Here is a 23,414-nt window from a genome sequence, read left to right as displayed (position 1 = left end):
AATTTCCCAACTAAAGGAATTCAAAGGTATATTTGAACACTAGCCCATTTTCTCCCTTACTGACCATCACTGTCATGAACTGACCACTCTGACACTACTGCCAGCTAAATGTAGACAGGTTGACTGACAAGAAACCAAGACCTGCAGCTCACTGAAATCTAGGCAGGCATGAAGTGAAAATCCATGTACTGGGCTTGTCTGGCACGGACAGCTTCTGCCACACCAACATTTCAATCAGCACCATGTTAAGCAAGTCCTTGTGTCTGTCAGTGAGAAATAGTCCAACACTAGTTCCAGGGGTGGCATCTAACGGGACAATTGAGTCCATGAGCTGCTGGAGAGATAAGCATTACTGGGTCCATCAGTGGCATCTGCCACCCCTTCCTTTCTTGCCAGATAATTAGGATATGGTCCAGTTAGGTGATACTGTTCTTCCCAAAAAAATGACAGCTAACACTGGGCTGGCAGTGGAGAGCACTGCATGGTTCAGAATGGCTGTCCAAATTGACAGGAACTGTCCAGTGCATCCAAGACAACTGAGTTTTATTTATGCTTTTCTTGGGGATTGAGGGTGTATCTCAAGGTTAGGTATGCTTTGGAATGTCAGTCTAACTACATAGGCACTTAAAGGCAAACAAGTCTATTCATGAGAAGCAATACACGCTTTCACAAGCACTTAGTTACACACTACCTGTACATATTTATGTTAAATGACATGCATGCAAAAAGACACATATGCAAGAAAAACACACATTAATATGCATATATATGGTGGTGGTGGTTATGTGCCTTGGAGTCGGTTCCAACTCATAGCGACCCTGTACAGGATTTCCGAGGCTGTAAATCTTTACAGGAGCAGAAAGCATAATCTTTCTCCCACAGAACTGCTGGTAGTTTTGAACTGCTGACCTTAAGGTTCGCAGCCCGATTCGTAACCACTATGCTACCAGAGCTCCTTATTTTATAAGCACACAAAAATAAACTTGCATTTGGACACATACATACAGAAAACAAACATGCCTCTCTAAATGCATTTTCCACCTATAAAGATGCACACACTCAGACATGAATATAAAAAAGCAAATCTATATATTCAGTAGCGTAGTGGTTACGAATCGGGCTGCGAGCCGCAAGGTCAGCAGTTCGAAACTACCAGCGGTTCCGCGGGAGAAAGATGAGGCGGTCTGCTCCCGTAAAGATTTACAGCCTCGGAAACCCTGCGTAGGGTTGGTATGGGTCGGAACCGACTCCACGGCACATAACAACAACAACCACATATATTCAGTGCATGAGGGGTCACAGGCAAATCCAGGTACAAGCATGAAATACAAGTATCAAAGGAGACTGGAATAAACACAAGCATTTGCACACTCATCAGCCCATCATCTTTTCTCATGGAAGAAACTAATGAGAAAACAAGAAAGGAAGTGAAAATGAGCTTGTATGCATTGGAGATTCTACCTGTCATCACTCAAATCACTTTCAAGTGTGTAAAACAGAAGAGGCCTGTGTGCGGAGTGAGAGTGAGGGGAGGTTCAATTCCTGATAGGAGAGGTTCAAAGAGCTGTGAAATCAATCATATTTAATTTCTAAATATCATTCAGAGAAGTTTACACTCTTTCAGAATAGTCTGGACTCACTGGGGGGCAAAAAAGCAGCTGGAAATGGAAATGGGAAAGGCACTGCAAAGTTCAAAGCAAAGGTCAGTGCTGAGATCACAAATGACACTTTCATCTTCTCTGGCAGGAGAAGGGGGTTGGGAAGGTTTCAAGAGCCCCAATTCAAATTACGGTCACAGGGGCTATCAGATGTGACATGAGTCACCCCATTGATTGCTAAGTTTGACTTGGTCAATGCACATTAAAAAATAAATGTACATGAGATCTGAGATCTGAAAGTTAGGTTTAGAATGCCTCTCTCTTTTTCTTCTTTTGTTTTTAAACACAAGAAAATAATAGGCTGAGAGCAGAGGCCTGATTTAACCAACACCAAGCAGGAAGATGGTGCAGAGCCTGGGACAGAACTATTGTTGTTGTGTGCCGTGGAGTCGATTCCAACTCATAGCGACCCTGTACAGGGTTTCTGGGGCTGCAAATCTTTGCGGGAGCAGAAAGCCTCATCTTTTTCCCATGGAACAGCTGGTAGTTTTGAACTGGTAGTTTTGAACCTTGCGGTTCACAGCCTGATTCATAACCACTACGCTAGACCTGCTAATTTCCCAGCACCAAATTTCCTGTTTTCCCAGTTAGATGTCTGCCTTTGAAGCACTCCCCGCATCAGGCAGAGCTTTGGTTCCTTGGAGACCTTCATAAACATGCAACAAATTCGCTCAAACAGAATTGGGGTACATACACAAGCTGAAGACAGGTGGCTGGTTAGTGGCATCACTAGGGCCAAATCTAGGTGGTATTCTCAGGAGACTCACACAACACAGTAATTGTTCCCTTTGAAATAGTCACCCTACTGTGGGATGCCTTTTCTTCCCAATATATGCTTGAGCTGTCTGGCCCTGGATGGTCAGAGTTAAACTCTAGAAAATACAGGCAGATGCTGTGGGAAAGAAAGAAACAAAACACCCCAGTCAGCACATTTTGAAATGCAGAAACCTTAATAAACAAATGAACGCAGCAGGAAGTGAAGAGACTGGGTAAGTAGTGAGGGAGATGGTGACATTAAGTCAGTCCAGTCGGATGCTTACATTAAAAGCTTCCATTTTCTCACTGAAATACAGAACAACAACAAAATGCACCAAGGACAAAAAAAAAGGGTTATTGGGATGAGTTAAATTACTGACTGCATCTGTATCAAATTAGCTGGACAAATGTTAATGTGCTGGACTGCAAAGTTGGTTTGAACCACAACCTCACAAGATGCTCCTTGGAAACTCTATACAGGCTCACCATGGGTAAAAACCAACTCGCTGGCACTTAACAATGAAAACACGGTCTTTGCGAGGGAAACCATTTTTCAGAGTTTTTCTTAATGCTGATATCGGCCCTGCAAATGCCCTTGCTGTTCACTGAATTGAATTAAAGTTATGCTTTAGATTGTCAAATATGACTCCATTTCTAAGGACCTCAGACTTGGCAGAGTCATCATACATGATTCCCAGTATTTCCTACACAGGTTCTGGAACATTAAGGAGTAATACCCAAAAAAGAAATACACTAGTCAAGTCCATTCCAACTCAAAGGGACCCTAAAGGGCAGGGTGGTAGTGGTGGTGGTGGTTATGTACTGAGGAGTCGGTTCTGACTTATAGCAGCCCAGTACAGGGTTTCTGAGGTTCTAAACTTTTAGGAGAGCAGAAAGCCTCATCTTTCTACCACGGAACAGCTAATAGTTTTGAACTGCTGACTTTGTGGTTCGCAGCCCCATTCCTAACCACTATGCTAGAAGAGTAGAACTACTAAATAGGGTTTTTGAGGCTGGAAATTTTTACGGAAGCAGACTGCTTCAACTTTCTCCTGCAGAACACTGATGGGCTTATCACCTAATGCTAATTCACTGTACCACCAGGGATTCTAAGGAATCCTACAATGGTAGACTTCATCGTAAAATAATTTAGAGATAAGATTTTCCTCTTGAAGATTTATAAAGCACAGAAGCATCTTCAAAGTTCTGAGGAATCCTTTAGGAAAGAAAGCTTTCGCTAAATATACAGCGATTTAGGAAGTCCCTGATTTAGGAAGTATCTGAGATACCATGAACCACATTTATATTATTAATATGTACTTGTTACAATATTACAGCAGATAATTTGTAGATGTGATCATTCACTGATACTCTCTGGCAAATTTATAAAATACTGATAATAATAGGCAATAATAATGAAATTTTAAAAATTAATGAAGTATTTGACTTACATAAGAACCAACTTAAGGATGGAGTTGTTAAAAGGTAACACTATCATAAACTGGGGACCACCTGTAGTGTTGTAAAATGTTTCTTTCTTGTATTCCCACACTTAAAAAGAATGTGGCTTACTTATCATCATCCCAAAGAGGAATTTTCCATAGAGCACAGGTTTTGAGTGTATTCATTTGGATCAATTCCCCCATTTACAGATGAGGAAACAAATTCACACTTGGCCAAGATCACACAGTAAATTAATGGTCTTTAGAGCTGTGATTCTGATGGCCTTTCTCTTCTCAGAATCCATGCTGGACACTGACTAGTACTTGGTGATAGTTTGTCTTACTGTATTTGTTTGCTCATTAATCCATGCATGTTTTTAAATGATTTCATTTAATATGTGCAAATTCACCCAATATTATTTTTAGACCATCTCAAACACTCAAATATTCAATCTGAATTGGTCTGTTTATGAGGTTTTTGCCAATAGATGGTGAAATCCTGGAAGGCAGAGACCATATGCATATCCCCATGACTCAGACAGTCCTTTTAGACCCCCTGAGACATTCAATAACTGTTTTCTCATTCACTCAGTGAAAATCAAGACAAGCTCCTGTTTTATGCCTATTGGAGGAAAAGAAGAAAGCCTGACATTAAAGCAATAAAATGAACCATTTCCCCTACAGAGTTAGTCTAACATTAATAAAAGCTTCATGTTGCACTATTATCCTCTACCCTTATTATTCTCATGTATTTCATGCTAGATATAAATGTCAGGACACTTTAACTATCTGCATTTTCATGGGATTTATTACCACTGAAGGAACACATGCTGCGACTTCTAGTAAGGGAAACCTTGTTCTTGGTGGCCTCTCCTCTTCACTTTGCCCAGGGTCTATCAGTGACTACAAGACAATAAAACTGGTTAAGAACATTATGACTATTGTCAAAAGTCAGGGGTTCGATGTGATGTCTGCTTTCCAATTCTGAGCTTTTGAGCCATTTGTTTCTGAACTTCAGAATAGCAAAAATAGTAGCTTTGAAACATCTATTACTCCACCCCACCATGCCTAACTCTACATAATAGGACCATGATTTTGTTCAGATATTCATCACTCCTTCTCATGACTAAATGCTTCAGGGAAAAAGATTCTTCCCCCAGAGAAAGGGATAAATTCTAATTAATCTAAATTAGTGGTTCACAAACTGGGCATGCATCAAAATCATCAAGATGGCTTGTGGAAACAGATTACCTTACCATGCATTAGCCCCAGAAATGTTTTATTCCATACGCCTGGAGACTGCCCCTAGAATTTGAAGTTCTAACAAGTTCCCAATTGATGCTGATGCTGCTGGTTCAGTGGTCCACACTTTTTGAATGATACATCTAAACCAATTGGGGTATTCCCATTTCTCTTGCCAATAATTGATCTGATTTTGATATTTTAGCTTATTCCTCCATGAGCAGATCTGAGGATTAGAATACAGATTCAAGTCATTTACTGAGATACGATCCTAAGAATCACTGTGAAGGAGTCATGCTGTGAGATAAAGAAGCAAAGAAAGCCAGATACTGTAAATTCATTAGTCAATCTTGATTTCAAAGTGGGGGCCATAGTCACTGGAGATCCACTGAAGGGCTCTGCAGGATATGTCTCATCATATTTCCCCTGAGGAATGAGGAAGCCATCCCTCACTTCTTAACTATTGCTCTTTAGAACTTTAGCTCTTTGGCATTGCTAGTCTGGCCGAAGTGTTAGCTGAGCACATTCCAGCGAGACCCTCAGGCTCTGAGACATAGTTTCCTGAGTTAGAAATCATGGGAATAAATGAGATTTTCTTACTGACACTGCAGATGACCCAGGATTACACAGAGTGCATAGTTGGGGTACTGATGATGCCTACTCCTTGTATACATGTTGGCCAGACATATCCAATATAAAGTAAAGAACATCTTCTAGGGAAGCCTGGTAAATGTTTCTTTGTTCTTAAGAAGGAAACAATAGATGATAAATCTTTTCCTCTGGATGTTGTCATGTCTGAAAATGACAATGGAACAGCTATATCTATATTGTGAGTAAAAGAAACAGCCTTTGGATGAAACCACTGCTGAGAAGAGAAGAATAGAAAATTGGAAGGAATCTGATTCTTTTATCTTTTATGAAAATATAGAGGTGCTGACATACCAGGGCTGGTGCCAATTTGCCACTACATATTTTGTTATATGATTTAAAGTAAAATGGTATCATTGTTTAAGACAGTTTGAATCTAGGTTTTCTATCCCCAGTTGCAGAAGCAACTGGTACACTAATTTTCTGAAACACAAATTGAGATGGTACACACAATAATGTGAACCACAGCTTAGTGGTATCACCTGGGAAATTGCTAGAATGCAGAATCTCAGATCCAACTTGTCCTACTAAATTGGCATCTGAAATCAATGGTTGGGTTCCCAAGTTACCATTATCCACATAAAAGTGTAAGACGCTGTGAATTACAGAATTGTGATGATTAAAAATCTGGTGGATAAAAATAACACTACTCATGTTGGTTATTATTATTTTAATATTGACACCTTGGTGCCTCCTGCTACTCTTCTTATTCTTCACAATTTAGAATTAGATTGCATCCGCCGGTGGAAATGCATCCAAATGTGTAATTCATTCCTAGATAATTAGTCTGGAAGGTAATTTTTATGTAGGAGTTAGTTTTCTGCCATATTAGTGAATAATTATAATTCTATTCTCAAAGCAGCTGACATTGTGGATAGATGAAGATAACGAATATAAGGATATACAAGTAAGCATGGTTATATATTGAGGCTACTGTGTGAGTTCATTTTTTTTTTAAAGTTTGACACCTGGCAGTTTGAATGAAGGTAAACTAGCTAACATCAAGATGGCCCTCATAAACAAGTGACTCATATTCTGGGAAAAGAACACAAATAAATAAAACTTCAAAGCATAAAGCAAGCAAGTGACAGACAGGTTCTGTTGTCACTGAAGTAGAGCCCACAATGTGACTTGAGCTTGAGGTATCCCTAAAGTACCATGGTTTTTAAATGGGTGATCCATCCGAATCCCATGGAATACAATAGGTATTGCTTGACATGAAAACTCTTTGGCCAAATGTATTTGGGAAATATTGGGAAACAATGATTGAGAAGTTAGCTGTCCTTTTGGCTTGATAGTTTTAAAACTGCAGAACTACTAGGCCCCTTCAATAGGTCAGTACATGATCTACCTTATAGCTCTTTGCCAAATTTTTCCTGATAGATTTCTGTGCTTGTACTCTTATGGTAAACAATACTGTCTCCAAAGAGTAGCTAGTTTAACAGTTCTTCATGGCTATTGAGGCTGGATTGTATTATTACTTAAGATTCATCAATGTGCTTTATGTTTATATATATATGAGATGTATATGTATATATATATATTGAGGCTTTCTGCTCCTGTAAAGATTTACAGTCTCAGAAACCATATACAGGATGGCTATCAATTGAAACCAACTCCACAGCATATACCCAATCAATCAACCAACATAAATATATGTGTATATAAATATATATATGCTGTTGCTGTTAAGTGCCTATGAGTTGGTTCCCACTCAACAACCCTTTATAGGGTTTCCAAGGAGCAGCTGCTCAGTTTGAACTGCTGACCTTGTGGTTCAAACCGACAGTGCAGTCCAGCACATTAATCCACAGTGCCAAAACAGGACTCCAAATATAAATACATTTGTTGTTGTTGTTAAGTGCCATCGAGTTGATTCTGACTCATAGCCAACTCTGTTTAGGGTTTCCAAAGGGCAGCTGGTGAGTCTGAACCACCCATCTTTTGGTTCAAAGAGACTTTTTAGTCAAGAGCATTAATCCTCAGTGCCACAGCAGGACTTCATATATTTCTATATCCATCTATCTATATATTTTTTCATTAACAATGCCATAAAACCACTTCTTTAGCTAGCTGTGTTCTTCTCAGGGTCATAGCTGACAAATCTCTCTTGCTCTTCCATTTTGTCTAATATGTCAATATATTTTCTATCTGGGCTTTAGTAGATAAATCATTTTCACCTAGGCCTTCTCTTACACACCTCCCATCTCTTAGAACACCCTATAAATTTTCCTCACATCAATACACAATTCATATCCCAAAACACACTCCCATCAACTCGATTCCAGCTCATAATGAACCTATAGGATAGAGTAGAATTGCTTCTTAGAGTTTTCCAGACTGTAAACTTTCCAGGGGCAGTTTCCTCTTTCTCCCAAGGAGCAGTTATTTAGTTTGAACCACCAACCTTGCTCAATGCTTAACCCACAGAGCCACAGGGATCCTTCACAATTTGTAGTATGATTTTATTTGGATGAGTAATTTTGTAATGTTTCTAACTCTGGCCAGAAGAAAATATATACAAGGTAAGCCTCTGTCTTGTTCACAATCATATCTCCATGCTTAGCATAGTGTCTAATGCATAGGGAACTATTAGTAAATACTTTTTAATGACTGAGTACATTGTGAATCAATAACATTGCGATATATGGGGGTTTTTAGATATATTTGAACATGAGGACTTTTTTTTTTTTTCCTCTCCCTAGCCTGGAAGTAATATTTCATGGAATACATTTTGAAAAATGCTTTTCTGAAGTCAATTCCACTCCTCCTAAGTGTGAAAAGGGGGAATATAAGTTATAACTACATTTCAAGCTCTGACTAGCTGTGTGACCATGGGCAAAGTTATTTCAAGCTTGAGACTCACTTGTGGAATGATGAGCCTGGAAGAGATCATCTTCACAGTCTTTTTAAACTTCCAAATTCGTAAGTTCTAATCAGACAGAAAGAGTACCACTTTTACTTTGGTCATGGCGTGAGCTCTCGAAGAGTAAGTCAAATAAGACTGACCTCATTTCACTCTGGGATATTTATAGTCTAGGATAGCAGATCAGTGACAGGAAGCCCATACAGCATAGATAGCTTTCTATGAGCAACTTCACAAATTCTTCCCTGATAATCTTTGTAGAAGAGTGACAGATGTGGACTAGGTGGAAGTATGATGGACTGGTTTTGAAACTGGTTGAAAGATGATCCCATGGAGTGCTAATTAATGGATCAATGGCAACCTTGAGGACAGGGACTGGCTACAACCCACAGGCTCTGTCCTTTGTCCTGCCCTGTTCAATGTATCTTTCAACGTCTTAGATGAACAGTGAGAGTTCATGATCATCAAATATGTAGGTGACATGATTGTAGGAATATATTGAATGACAGAATCAAATTCAAAGTAATCTGAACCACCTGAAGAAATGAACTGTATCTAAAAAGGAGACATGAAATCATATGAATGGACAGTTATAGAAACAAGCCACTAAAAGTAGAATTACAAAAAAGTCTATGTGTCTAATTGTGTGTATGTAATTGTGCTATATGTCTGTGTGTATTGTACAAATTTGTGCTAAGGTAATCATTAGAAAAACCAACTGGTAAAAAAACAAACATCATGGTTGGGAAAGAACAGGGTCAGTATAAACAAGGAAACTCCTCAATATGATGGATTGACACAGTAGACAAAACAAAGAACTCAAACATATCAAAAATCATGACAATGACACAGGACTAGGCATGTTTTCTTCTGTTATGAATAAGGTTGCCATGAATCAGAGCTGACTCGATTGCACCTAACAGTAAGAACAGAAACAAAATATTATGAGGTGGCCACACAACATAAAGGTTTGCTACAAATTTAATCTTCATAAGTAGAAATTTAGCATTTAAGAAGAACTAGGTGATAGATACTCCATAATCAGATAAATCTCACAGTATTGCTTTCCAATTGTTTAGAAAGGGAGACAGATTAGGCAACAACCGTGGAGAAATTGTGAGGGAAAGAATTGAGATTTCATCTAGCAAACTGTTGTTGTTGTTAGCTGCTATTGAGTTAGTAGTGACTCACAGTGACTCTATGCACAACAGAATGAAAGTGTCTGGTCCTACACCAATCTCACAATAGTCGTTAGTTTTGAGCCCATTGCTGCTGCCACTGTGCCAGTCCATCTCATTGACGGTCTTCCTCTTTTTCTCCGACCCTCCACTTTATCAAACATGGTGTCCTTCTCCAGAGACTGATCCCTCCTGATAATATGTCTGAACTAGGAGAAGTGAACTCTGACAATCCTGGCTTCCAAGGAGTATTCTGACTGTACTTATTCCAACAGAGATTTGTTTGTTCTTTTGGTTGTCAGTGGTACTTTTATTATTCTCTTCCAACACCATAGCTTAAAGGTGTCAATTCTTCCAACAAATAGACAACATAATTTCAGAGATCATGATTACTCTAGCTTCTCCAACTAGCAACGAGCTGCTTCTTAATGCAGTTGCTCAATGTCCTTGAAGCCAATCATCATAACACTACCACACTATTTTCTCAATTCTTTTGTGTGACCCTCACTGAACCAAACGTTCTATGAGGTCAAAATTTGTATCTGTTTTGTTCAATATTATCCTTTCATTGATAAATTCTAAATCTGACACACGGATATGATCAATGAGTTGAATGAATGAAGAATTGAAGTTGTTAAATACTGTTAGTATTACAAGACCATTTATGTACGTTCTTTGTTGCCCAATAGATAAGAACAGTATCAACTATAAATTAATATTTGTTCCGTGTAAAAATCAGAAGTTTCCAAACATGACCTGGACTATTGAAATTGACAGTGAGTCTCCCAATATTGAGGTCAAACAAATCAATTTGGAGAAAGCCTTGGATGTAACCAATATAACGGGTACTCCAGCCATATATATATCCATCTTGCCTGAGTGACTTTTATATCACTTAGAATGTGGTTGTATTTTTTCAGTCAAAATGTGTGTTATGACACAACAAAAGAGTAGATTATTTCCTAAACATTTTTCCCCCATTTATGCCTCTAAGTTTTTGTTCCTGCTTTTCTGCTCATCCACCAATCATCTGTTAGTTTGTTATATTGTGTTGGCTTATGTTTTACTATGATGCTGGATGCTATATCATGGGTATTTTAAATACCAGCAGGGTCACTCACTGTGGACAGGTTTCAGCTGAGCCTCCAAACAAAAGCAGACTTGGAAGAAGGAAAGACAGACTAATTTGCAAAATTAAGTCACTGGAAACTATATGAATAACTGTGAACACTGTCAGCACCAGAATATTGAATATTGAAACATGATGAAGAGCTCCAGAATATTGTCAGATATAGGGTCAGAAGATGAGCACCTCAGGTTGGAAGGAACTCAAAATACAACTGAGGAATAGCTGCCTCCTCAAAGTAGACCATGATGACATGAATAAACTAACGCCTTTGGAACCTTCATTTGCTGATGGGGCAGAACTCAAAATGAAGAGAAACAGCTCCAAATATCCATTAATATCATTGGAACATGAAATATATGAAGTATGAATCTAGAAAGTTGGAAATTATTAAAAATGGAATGCATAAACATTGATATCCTAGCCATTAGTGATCTGAAACTGGTATTGGTCATTTTGAATCTGAGAATTACATGGATTACTGTGCTGGGAATGGCAAACTGAGGAGGAATGGTGTATCATTGATGATCAAAAAGAACATATCAAGATCAGTATTGAAGTACAATGCTGTTTGTGAAAGGGTAATATCCATAAGCCAGCTTACAAGTAAGAACAATTAATACCATTATTAATTGAAGTTATGCAATAGCCACTAAAGCCAATGATGATGAAATTGAAGAATTCTATCAACTTCTTCAGTCTGAAATTGATCAAACATGGAATCAAGATATATTGATAACTACTGGTGATTGGAATGAAAATGTTGGAAACAAAAGGGAAGGATCTATAGTTGGAAAATATGGCCTTGGTGATAGAAATGATGCTGGAGATCTCATGATAGACTTTTGTAAGACTAATGATTTCTTCATAGCAAATACCTTTTTAAACAATGTAAAAGACAACTAATGATTGTTGTGAGTCAACCAGATGAAATGCACAGAAATCAATGGAAAGACATGGAAGAAAAGCTCCATATCATCAGCCAAAACCAGTTCAGGGACAGACTGTGAAATAGACCAACAATTGCTCACATGCAAATTCAGACTGAAGATGAATGAAAACAAATACACAAAAGCCAAATTATGACCTTGAACATATGTCACCTGAATTTGGAGACCATCTAAATAACAAATATGATGCATTAGACAATAATGACTGAAGACCAGAAGAGTTGAAGGATGACATCAAGAACATAAACCAGGAAGAAAGAAAAACGTCATTAAGAAGACAATAAAGAAGGAAATGACCAAAATGGATGTCAGAAGAGATTCTGAAACTTGCTCACCAACATAGAGATTCTAAAGCAAATGGAAGAAATGAGGAGGTAAAAGACCTGGATATAAATTTTCAAAAAACAGCTTGTGAAGACAAAGTCAAACATTATAACAAAATGTGCATAGACCTGGAGTTGGAAAAGCAAAAGGGAAGAATATGCTCAGCAATTCTCAAGCTGAGGGAACTGAAAAAAAATCCAAGGCCTCTATTTGAAATACTGAAGAATTCTATGGGCAAAATATTGAATGATGCATAAAGCATCAAAAGAAGATGGAAGGAATATGCAGAGTCACTGTACCAGAAAGAGATGGTTGATGTTCATCCATTACAAGAGGTAGCATATGTTCAAGAGCCAATGATCCTGAAGGAAGAAGTTCAAGGTGTATTGAAGGCATTGGTAAAGAACAAGGCTTAAAAACTGATGGAATACAAATTTAAATCTTTCAACAAACTTATGCAGCACTGGAGACTGCAGTCACTCATCTTTGCCAAGAAATTTGGAAGACAACTACCTAGTCAACGGACTAGAAGAAATCCATATTTTTGCTAATTACAAAGAGAGGACATGCAACAGAATGCAGAAATCATCAGACAATATCATTAATGTCCCATGCAAGCAAAATTTTGCTAAAGATTGTTTTTAAATGATTGCAATAATTTTGCCAGATGTTCAAGGCAGATTCAGAAGAGGTAGTAGAATGAGGGATATCATTGCTGACATCTTATGGATCTTGGCTGAAAGCAGAGAGTACCAAAAAGATGTTTACCTGAGGTTTATTGACTAAACAAAGAATTTTAATTGTGTGGATCATGATAAGCTATGGACAGCATATGGAGAATGAGTATTCTGGAACACTTGATTGTGCTCATGAGGAAACTACATAGACCAAGATACAGTTGTTCATACAGAACAAGGGTAAAAAGAATGCTTTAAAATTAGGGAAGGTGTGAGCCAGGGTTGTATTGTTTCACCATACTTATTCAATCTTATACTGAGCACATAATCCAAGAAGATGGATTATGTGAAGTAAAGCATGGCATCAGTATTGAAGGAAGACTTATTAACAACCTGTGATATGCAGATGACACTGCCTTGCTTGCTGAAAGCAAAGCAGACATAAAATACTTACTGATGAATGTCAAAGACCACAGCTTTCAGAATGGATTTCACCTCAGTGTAAAGAAAACCAAAATCCTCACTAGTGAACCAATAAATAGGATCCTTATGAACCCTTATAAATGGAGAAAAGATTGATTTTGCTAAGAATGGAAAAAATATTCATTTTGCTCAGATCAACCACCAATGATTGCAACAGACAAGAAATGGAAGTAGCACTCATGGAAGGAACAGACAAGAAATCAAACGACATATTGCGTTAAGCAAATCTGCTGCACAAGACCTCTTTAAAGCATTGACAAAGATGTCAGTTTGAGGACTAAGGTGTGCCTGACCCAAGTTATAGTATTTTCAGTAACCTCGTATGCATGTGAAAGTTGAATAGTGAATAAGCAAGACATAGAATAATTGATGCATTTGAGTGCTGGAGTAGAATAAAAGTACCATGGACTGCCAAAAGAACAAATCAATTTGTGTTGGAAGAAGTATGCTAGAAGTTTCCCTAGAAGCCAGGACAGTCAGACTTCATCTCTCATACTTCTGACATATAGTCAGGAGGGATCAGTCTCTGGAGAAGGATATCATGTATGGTAAAATGGAGGTTCAGAGAAAAAGAGGAAGACCCCAAAAAGATGCATTGGCACAGTGACAGCAGAGATGGGCACAAATGTAGCAATGATTGTAAAGTTAAACAGGACCAGTAATTAATTCTGTTGTGCATAAAGTCACTATGCGTTGGTACTAGCTCAGTGGCACTTAAGAAGAACATAAAAAAGAACAAATGCTATTGAATCAATTCTGATCCCTTGTGACCCTATAGGAATAGAACGGTCCTATAAGGAATTCCAAGGTTGAAATTTTTATGGTAACAGACTGTTACATATTTCTCCCTTGGATAGGAAGTTGGATTTGAACAGCCAAACCGATTATTGCAAGCAAGTGCTTAATCACTGCAATACCAGGGCTCCTTCTCATCTGTGTTGTTGCTGAGTGCTGTAAAGTTGGTTCTGCTTCATAGTAAACCTGGATAATGCACTGGACTGCATGGTTGGTTTGAACTGCAAGGTCAGTGGTTCAAACACACCAGCAGCTCATCGGAAACCCTATACAAGGTCACTATTAGTTGGAAACTACTTGATGGCACTTAACAACAACATAGCATTTCTGAGAAGTGGCTATTAGATTCAAACTGCCAACCTTGTGGTTAGCAGTCCAGTGCTTATCCTACAGTGCCACACTAGGACTTTTAAGAGTGTAAATCCTACCTATCTTTAATAAAAACTCTTAAATCTGGCTTTGACTTAAAATTTTTGACAAGCAAACCTACCAAAAGTAATTCCTTCCACCTGTGTATTTCTATAGATTAATGGTCCCACCTAATATCCTCACTGCATTTGGCTTTGCATATCATCACCCTAAATGGAGGGAATTCACCTACATCTGAAGGTGAATGTAGAGATCTGTCAATCAGTAGACTTACTTTTTGTACCAGATGGCTGTTAAAACATACTAATGAAAATATCAGGACAAGCTCTATTATTCAGATCTTTAAAATATGCTGTTTTCTGCCTATGAACATTAAAAAGTACTACTAATATATATATATATATTTTTTTTTTAGTGGTTATAAGTCAGGTGGCTAATCTCAGGTCAGCAGTTCAACACTACCAGCTTGGGGCCCCTATCTTCAGAAAATTATTATTTATATAGTTGTTGTTAAGGACTGTGGAGTCTGTTCTGACTCATAATGACCCTGCACAGGGTTTCTGAGGCTGCAAATCTTTACTGGAGCAGAAAGCCTCATCTTTCTCCCACAGAACAGCTGGTAGTTTTGAAGTGCTGTTTTTGAAGTTAGCAACCCGATTCGAGCTCTGGTAGCGTAGTGGTTACAAATTGGGCTGCTTCAATATGGGTCAGAACCGACTCGATGGCACTTAACAACAACAAGAAGCTACCAGAGCTCTTTATTTATATAGTAGCTATAATAAAAGTCAGTGTCAGTAAGGCTCTGAAACTTTTTTTACAAAACTTTTTATTGTGAATTGGGTGAAGGTTTTCAGAGGAGAGCATCAGTTTTACATTCAACAATTCAATCACGCCCCTCAATTTAACATCACTTGTCCTACTTCCTTCTTATGTTTTTTGTTTCCATTCCTCCTTTCTTCCAGACTCTTTTAAACTTTTTCCTTGGGCAAATGCTAACCTTTTGACCTCAAACAGTTAATTATGCTAAAATGGGCACACCTCCCTAGTGCTATTGTTTCCTTTGTTGGCTCTGAGACTTTTTTGCAGGTACCACTGTATGGTCCTCGGAAACCCTTTACAGGGTCACTATGGGTCGGAACCGACTCGACGGCACTTAACAACAACAACTGTATGGTGCGGCGCTGTGGGTTAATGCCACCAGACTGCAAAGCCATTTGAACTGCAAGGTTGGCAGTTCAAGCTCACCAGCTGCTCCTCAGAAACCCTATACAGGGTCGCTATGGGTCGGAACTGACTCAACAGCACTTCACAACAACAACAACAACTGTATTTAATATCCACTTACTTGATAAAGGAACAGCTCATGATTTTCTCATTTTTCATCTTGATATTCCCCTTGTGCAGATGAGGAAACTAAACTAGAGAGACTTTAAGGAATTCACTCGATATCACACAGCTAGCACGAGGGTCAGATGAGACTGGAACCAAGGCAGCTTGACTCTAGCAATCTTAAACTTATATTCTTCTTGTCTCTGCTTATCTACTTCTATTGTTCCAGTAATTACCCTGAGCCAGTAGTAAATACACTGCCTCATTTTATTCTGAAAGCTACAACTCTGTGAGGCAGATACTTTTTCAATTATTTTATAGATGAGGCAATTGGGTCTCAGACAGTTTGAATAAATGTATGGAGTTCACAGAACAAGCAGCAGGACTGGAATTCAGGTTTAATCCAAAACCATCCTGGTATGGCACTGCAGGATAAACACAGGACAACAAAGTCAGTTTGAACCACAAGGCCTGTGGTTCACACTCACCAGTTCCTCCTTGGAAACCCACATTGGGTCACTGTGAGTCTGAACCAAACTGGATGAGACTTAACAGCAACAAGCTTCAAGCTATCGCACGCTCTACGTATGGCCCCTGAATTAGAATTGCACCAGGATTGTCTAGAAGCAGGGTGGGAATAGGAAGATCATGTTTGATAAACAAGCAATGTTTTAGAATTCACATCTCTGAGTTCGCATCTCTAAATTCACATCTCTGAGTTCAAGCTACAGGATTTTCTTGTTTGTGTTTTGTTTTTGAAATTCACTTTTTGTTGTTGTTGAAAATATGCATGTACCCATTCTACAATTTCTACATGATATTGATTGTTATTGTTACATGCGATTGAGTCAGTACCAACACATTCCTCCCACAATCCTTACTTCTCTCTTAGTTGGGTTCGATAATCCCTTGCAATGTTCACATAGGAATCAGACACCATACTCACAGATATGGGATTGATTAAGGAAGTTAACAATTTGGGGTCAGACATGCTTAGGACTCAGTTGTTCCAATCATCTGCTGATAAATGCCCATAGGTCATACCATTCCACTGGAACAATAATTACTGGAACAATAATCATTAATCTGAAGGCGCGTGGCTTTGCTTCAGCTAACCTAGCTCCCTCACTTAAGTTCCTAGTGGTGCCCCACTAGAGAAGCAAAGTCTCTCATCTTTACTTTCTTTGTGGGCTTGGAAGCCCCCACTGTGTTTCATGCTATAGTTCTTGGTTCTGCTGCTGTCACTCCTCTGCTACTCCTATGGTATCACAGCTTTCTGGCCCTGTGTCAAGGAGGGTCACTGTGCACAGATCTCAGGGTCCAAAGGATGTGCCCCACTCCTGGCCTATCTTCTTAATGGTAGTGCTATCCTCCCTTTTGCTTCTGAGATAGCTCATTTTAAACTCATGCTAGAGTTTCATGTTTTTACAATTACAGTTAAGTCTGCTAACATAGACAGTTGAATCATGTCACCCTATCAGTATCTTCTTCCACCTCTTACCCAGACCTAGCATGCCAGAAACTTTGTTTGAAAGGAGTTACAGACTGTGACTAGAAGAGACTTTCAACCGAGAAAGATGAAGGCAAAAGTATTATAACAAAGGAACGAATGACTAGTAGGAAAAATTTCTAGAGTTTATTATTTGTTGTTTTAAGCACCATCAAGTTGGGGGTTCAAACTCATAGCCACCATGTATAGTGTTTCTGAGGAACAGCTGGTGAGCTTGAACTGCCAACCTTGAGGTTCAAACTGACCTTTCAGTTCAGCACATTAACCCATAGTGCCAGACAAGGACTCCATTGCAGAATAGTAATAAAGATATTTGAAGGCAACAGTATTTCAAGAAAATTAAATTAAATTCCAAATTCCATAATCTTCTCTTCCTACATGAAAAACTAGTTCAGAAATCATGTTATCCACCCTACAACACAACTCACATATAAACAAAGCTTCCAAATTTCAAAAGGCTTAGAGGTCACCTATAAAACCCCCTTGGAGGAAAAAGTAGCTTGCTCTAGTTATGTACTCTTATAGAGGTAGAGTTGTTGCTTATGATGTTGGAGGAGAATATTGAAAACACCATGGAATGCCAAAGAACCAATAGATCTGTTTTGGAAGAAGTGCAGCCAGAGCGCTCCTTAGAGGCTAACATGTCCAAACTTCATCTCTCATACTTCAGACATATTGTCAGGAGGGAACAGTCTCTGGAGAAGGATATCATGTTTAGTAAGGTGGAGGGTCAGAGAAAAAGAGGAAGATCCCCAACAAGATGGATTGGCCAAGTGGCAGCATCAATGGACTCAAGCATAGCAACAGTAGTGAGGTTGGTCCAGGATCGGGCAGTGTTTCATTCTGCTGTGCATAGGGTCACTATGGGTTGGTACCAATTTGATGGCACCTAACAACAACAACATGGCTATCATGGAGTCCTGGTGTGGTGCTGTGGCGCTTGCATCATACTGCAAATCTGTTGAAACTGCAAGGTCAGTGGCTCAAGCTCACCAGCTGATCCTTGGAAACCCTATACAGGGTCGCTATGGGTTGGAATCAACTCTCCGACACTTCACAACAACATTACCCACAGCCATCGACTGGACTCTGACTCAGAGCCACCCTACAGGACAGAGTAGACCTCCTTTACAGGTTTCTGACATTGTAAATCTTTATGGAAGCAGACTACCTCATCTTTCTCCCCAGGAGTGCCTGGTGGATTTGAACCACCTTTTGATTAACTGTTTAATGTTTAATCCACTGTGCCATCATGGCTCCGTGTGACTTATAAATTCCATGAAATAGAAAGCAGGCTCAGAGAGAAAAAGATGCGTGCCAAGATCACTTGTGTGATCTTACAGGGCTCCTTAGTCTTCATTTTCTTCTCTGTGCCACAGTACTTCCTGATTCCATGCAGTCAACATATTACGGATGATTTCCTTTCTCTATCTCTTTCAATCTCTCTTTTTAGAAACTTTTAATTAGTCCCCAACTCTGTGTCATTATTAGTATTTGTTATTAAGTATTAAGAGCCATTCCTGTTCCCCTCTGCAACCCTATACCCCTCCCCAAGCATCCCACTCCTAGGTTTCTGGTTTTAATTGTTATATTTTTTCAACAGTGATCAGTCGAGCTTCCCTAATGATCTCAACTCATCTGGAATGTTTATAGCACCAGCACAGAACTCCAATAAAAGGAAAAGAGAAGTTTCTCTGGGAATTCCCTGAGGGCTTTGATTCTGCCAACAACAAAACTCATTTGCTTTTCACCACCCTGCCCCTACACTATGGAATGGTCTGCTATAGAAAGACATTCCTAGTTCACAAAGTTGTTCTATCCACCCTCCTGCTTCTCACTTTTTCAGAATATCATCTGAAATTTCTTCATAAAGTAGGTAAGCACCTACTTTATTTGTTGCAAGATGCAATAAATATATCCATCAATGAAGACAGAAAGAGGATAGAAGAGAGATTTATGAGCCACTCATTGGCACCTACAACAACAACAACAACATCTTTATCAGGTACTGTACAAAATTTTAGGTAACCCCACTAGTCACAACTATGTTGAAATAGACGCCATTGCTGCTGTTGTTAGGTGCTGTTGAGTGGATTCTGTCTCATAGCAACCCTATGCCCAACAGAGTGAAACACTACCCAGTCCTACACCATCCTCAGAATGGTTCTGTTTGAGCAAATTGTTGATGCTTCTGTGTCAGTCCATCACACTGGAAGTCTTCTTTTCACTGACTCTCCACGTGACCAAGCATAATGGGATTTTCCAGGGACTGATGTACAAAAAGCAACATGGGCAAAGAATTTGAGATGAAGGCACACCTTGTCGTACTTCAAAATACAAACGTTTTTGTTCTTCTGGCAGTCTATGGTATTTTCAATATTCTTCACCAACACTATATTTCAAATCATCATTTCTTCTACAGTCTTCCTTATTCACTGTCCAACTTTCACATAAATACAAGGTAATTGAAGATACCATGGTTTGGATCAGGTGCACCTAAGTCCTCAAACTGGCATCTTGGCTCTTTAACACTATAAAATTGTGTTTTGCAGCAGATTTTCCTAATGCAATATGTCATTTGTCTTCTTGAAAGCTGCTTCCACAAATGTTCATTGTGGATCCCAGCAAAATGAAATCATTGACAACCTGAATCATTTCTCTGTTTATCATGATGTTATTTATTGGTCTAGTTGTGCCAAATTTTGTTTTCTTTACATTGTGGTAGAATCGACACTGACGTCTGTAGTCTTTGATTTTTCATCAGTAAGCATTTCAAGTCATCTTCACTTTTCAGCAAGTAAAGTTGTGTTATCTGACTGTCAGGTGGCTAATTAGTTACCTTCTAATCCTATGGCATGTCCTTCTTCATATAATCCAGCTTCCTGAATAATTCGTTTAGCATACAGATTAAGTAGATTAAAGGATACAACCTCGGGCACACACTTTTTCTGATAATAAACCATTCACTATCCCTTTGTGGTTTTTTTTTTCTAACAACTGTCTCTTGGTTTATGCAGATGGTCCTCCTGAGCACAATCAACTCTTCAGGAATACTCATTCTTCACAATGTTATCCATAGCCTGTCATGATCCACTTAGTTGAATGTCTTTGAATAATCAATAAAGCAAAAGTAAACATCTTTGGCAGGTTTCAAGATGGTGGTGGCTGGGTGGCTGACTGAGAGGCAGGAGTGAAGGCCCCTAGGAAGCAAAAGAAACTAGGAATCACCCCTGGCCCCTCCTTGAAGTACCAGAAGACCAATAGAAATGTTTTGTTTTCTTTTTTAAATAACAAGTAAACCATACAGATTGCCATCATGGGACGGGATCTACATCATCCCCCAAGAGTGGATAATTTATGAACCCCACAGACCAGGCCTGAAAGGAAGCCCAGAAAAGAGAATTAAAAAAGAACAAAAAACAATGTATGATGGTACGAGCTGTGGTTTTAAAGATGAAGGATCCCAAACAGATTATTCATGATATGGAGAAATTAGATGAAATGGAGTTTAATCCAGTGCAACAGCCACAGTTAAATGAAAAGGTTCTGAAAGACAAGCATAAAAAACTGTGGGAAACCTTTGAAAGTATTCTACAACTCTATGAAAAAGAGAATCCAGATATTTACAAAGAATTGAGAAAGCTCGAAGTAGAATATGAACAGAAGAGGGCTCAATTTAGCCAATATTTTGATGCTGTTAAGAATGCTTAGCATGTGGAAGTTGAGAGTATTCCTTTGCCAGATATGCCCCATGCTCCTTCCAACATCTTGATCCAGGAGATTCCACTTGCTGGTGCTCATCCTTAAGAAGACGTCAGCCTATGGACCACCAACTCGGGCAGTTTGTATACTTCCTCTTCTTGGACATTGTGTTCCACGTTTGCCCCCTAGTAGAAAGCCTCCTGGTCCACCTCCTCCTCAATTCTTGCAGATGTATGGCAGTAAAGTGGGCTTTGCCCTAGATCTTCCCCCACATAAGTGAGATGAAGATATGTTATATAGTCCTGAACTTGCTCAGTGAGGCCATGATGATGATGTCTCTAGCACCAGTGAAGATGATGGCTATCCTGAGGACATGGATCAAGATGAGCATAATGACAGCACTGATGACAGTGACACTGGCAGATCAGATGGAGAGAGCGAGGGGGATGACTTTGGGTACCGTGATGATAATGAGAGAGACAACAATGAAGAAAAGAAGTCTGGTCTGAGTGTGCGATTTGCAGATATGCCTGGAAAATCAAGAAAGAAAAAGAAGAGCATGAAGGAGCTGACTCCTCTTCAAGCCATGATGCTTCGAATGGCAGGCCAGGAAATCCCTGAGGAGGGACGAGAAGTAGAGGAATTGTCAGAAGATAATGATGATGATGATTCTGATGATTCTGAAGCAGAAAAACAATCACAAAAGCAACATAAAGAGGAATTGCTTTCTGATGGCACATCTACTGGTTCTTTACAACAGCACGCTCCTGCACAATCTGTTCCTCCTCAGATACAGGCACCTCCCATGCCAGGACCAACACCCTGTGAACCACCACCTGCTCCATCTTTAAGGCCACCTGGACCACCTACAGGCCTTCCTCCTGGACCACCGCCAGGAGCTCCTCCATTCCTGAGGCCACCTGGAATGCCAGGACTCCGAGGGCCTTTACCCCGACTTTTACCTCCATGACCACCTCCGGGCCGACCCCCAGGTCCTCCTCCAGGCCCTCCTCTTCAGGGACCTCCTCCAAGTCTACCTCAACCTCATCCTGGCATGATGCACCCACCTTTGGTGACTCCACTTGGACCTGCCCCACTTGGGCTTTTCCCACCAGCACCCTTGCCAAACCCTGGGGTTTTAAGTGCCCCACCCAACTTGATTCAGCGACCCAAGGCAGATGATACAAGCGCAGCCACCATTGAGGAGAAAGCCACAGTAACCATCAGTGCCAAGCCACAGATCACTAATCCCAAGGCGGAGATTACTCGATTTGTGCCCACTGTGCTGAGAGTACATCAGGAGAATAAAGGGGCTACTGCTATTCCCCAAAGGAAGTCAGAGGATGATTCTGCTGCGCCTCTTGCCAAAGCAGCCCCCAAATCCAGGCCCTGTGTTCCTGTTTCAATACAAACTAGGAATGATGTGTACGAAGCATTCATGAAAGAGATGGCAGGGCTACTGTGACAGCTTCTGATACAGATCAGCCTTCTGTTCACATCAGTGGTTCATGGAGAAAGAGGCTCTCATTAAACCTAGGTGAACAGGCTACTTTCACTGTCGGGTATTTTCTAATTCCAATGCAGGAATATCCTAAAGCTTAGTCTTGGTCAGAATTTAAGGCATGTAAGAGAGGATGTTTCATTAAAAATAGATGGGTTATTAAAGCAGTGCTGCTAACACCCATTCCCTTTCACACCAGTTTCATCCTGTTTCTTTCACTTCTCCAATTTTTTTGAAATGTGATCAGGGCAGCCTTAGTTACTTACTTGATTTGACTCTCTTGTGTGCTATGGGCACTGGAGTAGAACTTTCTGGGAAACCCGTTTATCTTGCCCCATCTTGGCTTTTGTGTTTGAATTATTTTGAATATTTTCTTGTAAATCTTTTACATGTACTGAAATGGATCGCAATGTCATTTCCTATTACAAAGCAGGCTTGTGGGAAGAAAATGTACAATTCTTTGATTAAAATTATTTCCCACTGACCTCAACTTTTATTGTTTCATGGAAAAAAAAAAAAAATGTTCCGACATATTTATGATATTCTCTGCTTTCAACCAAGATCCATCTAACATCAGCAATGGTTTCCCTAATTTCTGGTCCTCTTCTGAATCCAGCTTGAATTTTTGGTAGCTGCATGATTGGATTGCTAACCACAAGGTTGGGTGTTCAAACTCACTTGTTGCTCCTTGGAAACCCTATATAAGGGGGCTGTGAGTTAGAACTGACTCAATGGCACATAACAACAAGTTGATGTACTGCTGTAACTGTTTTTAAAATATTTACAGCAAAAATTTACTTACATATGATAATAATGACATTTTTCATTGATGCCTTCTGTTGGGTCACCTCTCATTGA

The 23,414-nt window shown here is 39.5% G+C and overlaps 1 pseudogene; it reads left to right on the top strand.

Moving 5' to 3' along the window:
* The first annotated feature begins 10,541 nt into the window (after positions 1–10,541).
* LOC102811005 lies at positions 10,542–22,520 on the top strand (annotated as a pseudogene).
* The last annotated feature ends 894 nt before the right edge of the window (positions 22,521–23,414 follow it).

The sequence above is a fragment of the Chrysochloris asiatica genome, unplaced genomic scaffold, assembly GCF_000296735.1.
Source record: "Chrysochloris asiatica unplaced genomic scaffold, ChrAsi1.0 scaffold00081, whole genome shotgun sequence".
Taxonomy (NCBI): domain Eukaryota; kingdom Metazoa; phylum Chordata; class Mammalia; order Afrosoricida; family Chrysochloridae; genus Chrysochloris; species Chrysochloris asiatica.
Note: the sequence above shows the minus strand (reverse complement) of the source record. Positions and strands in the feature narration are given on the sequence as shown.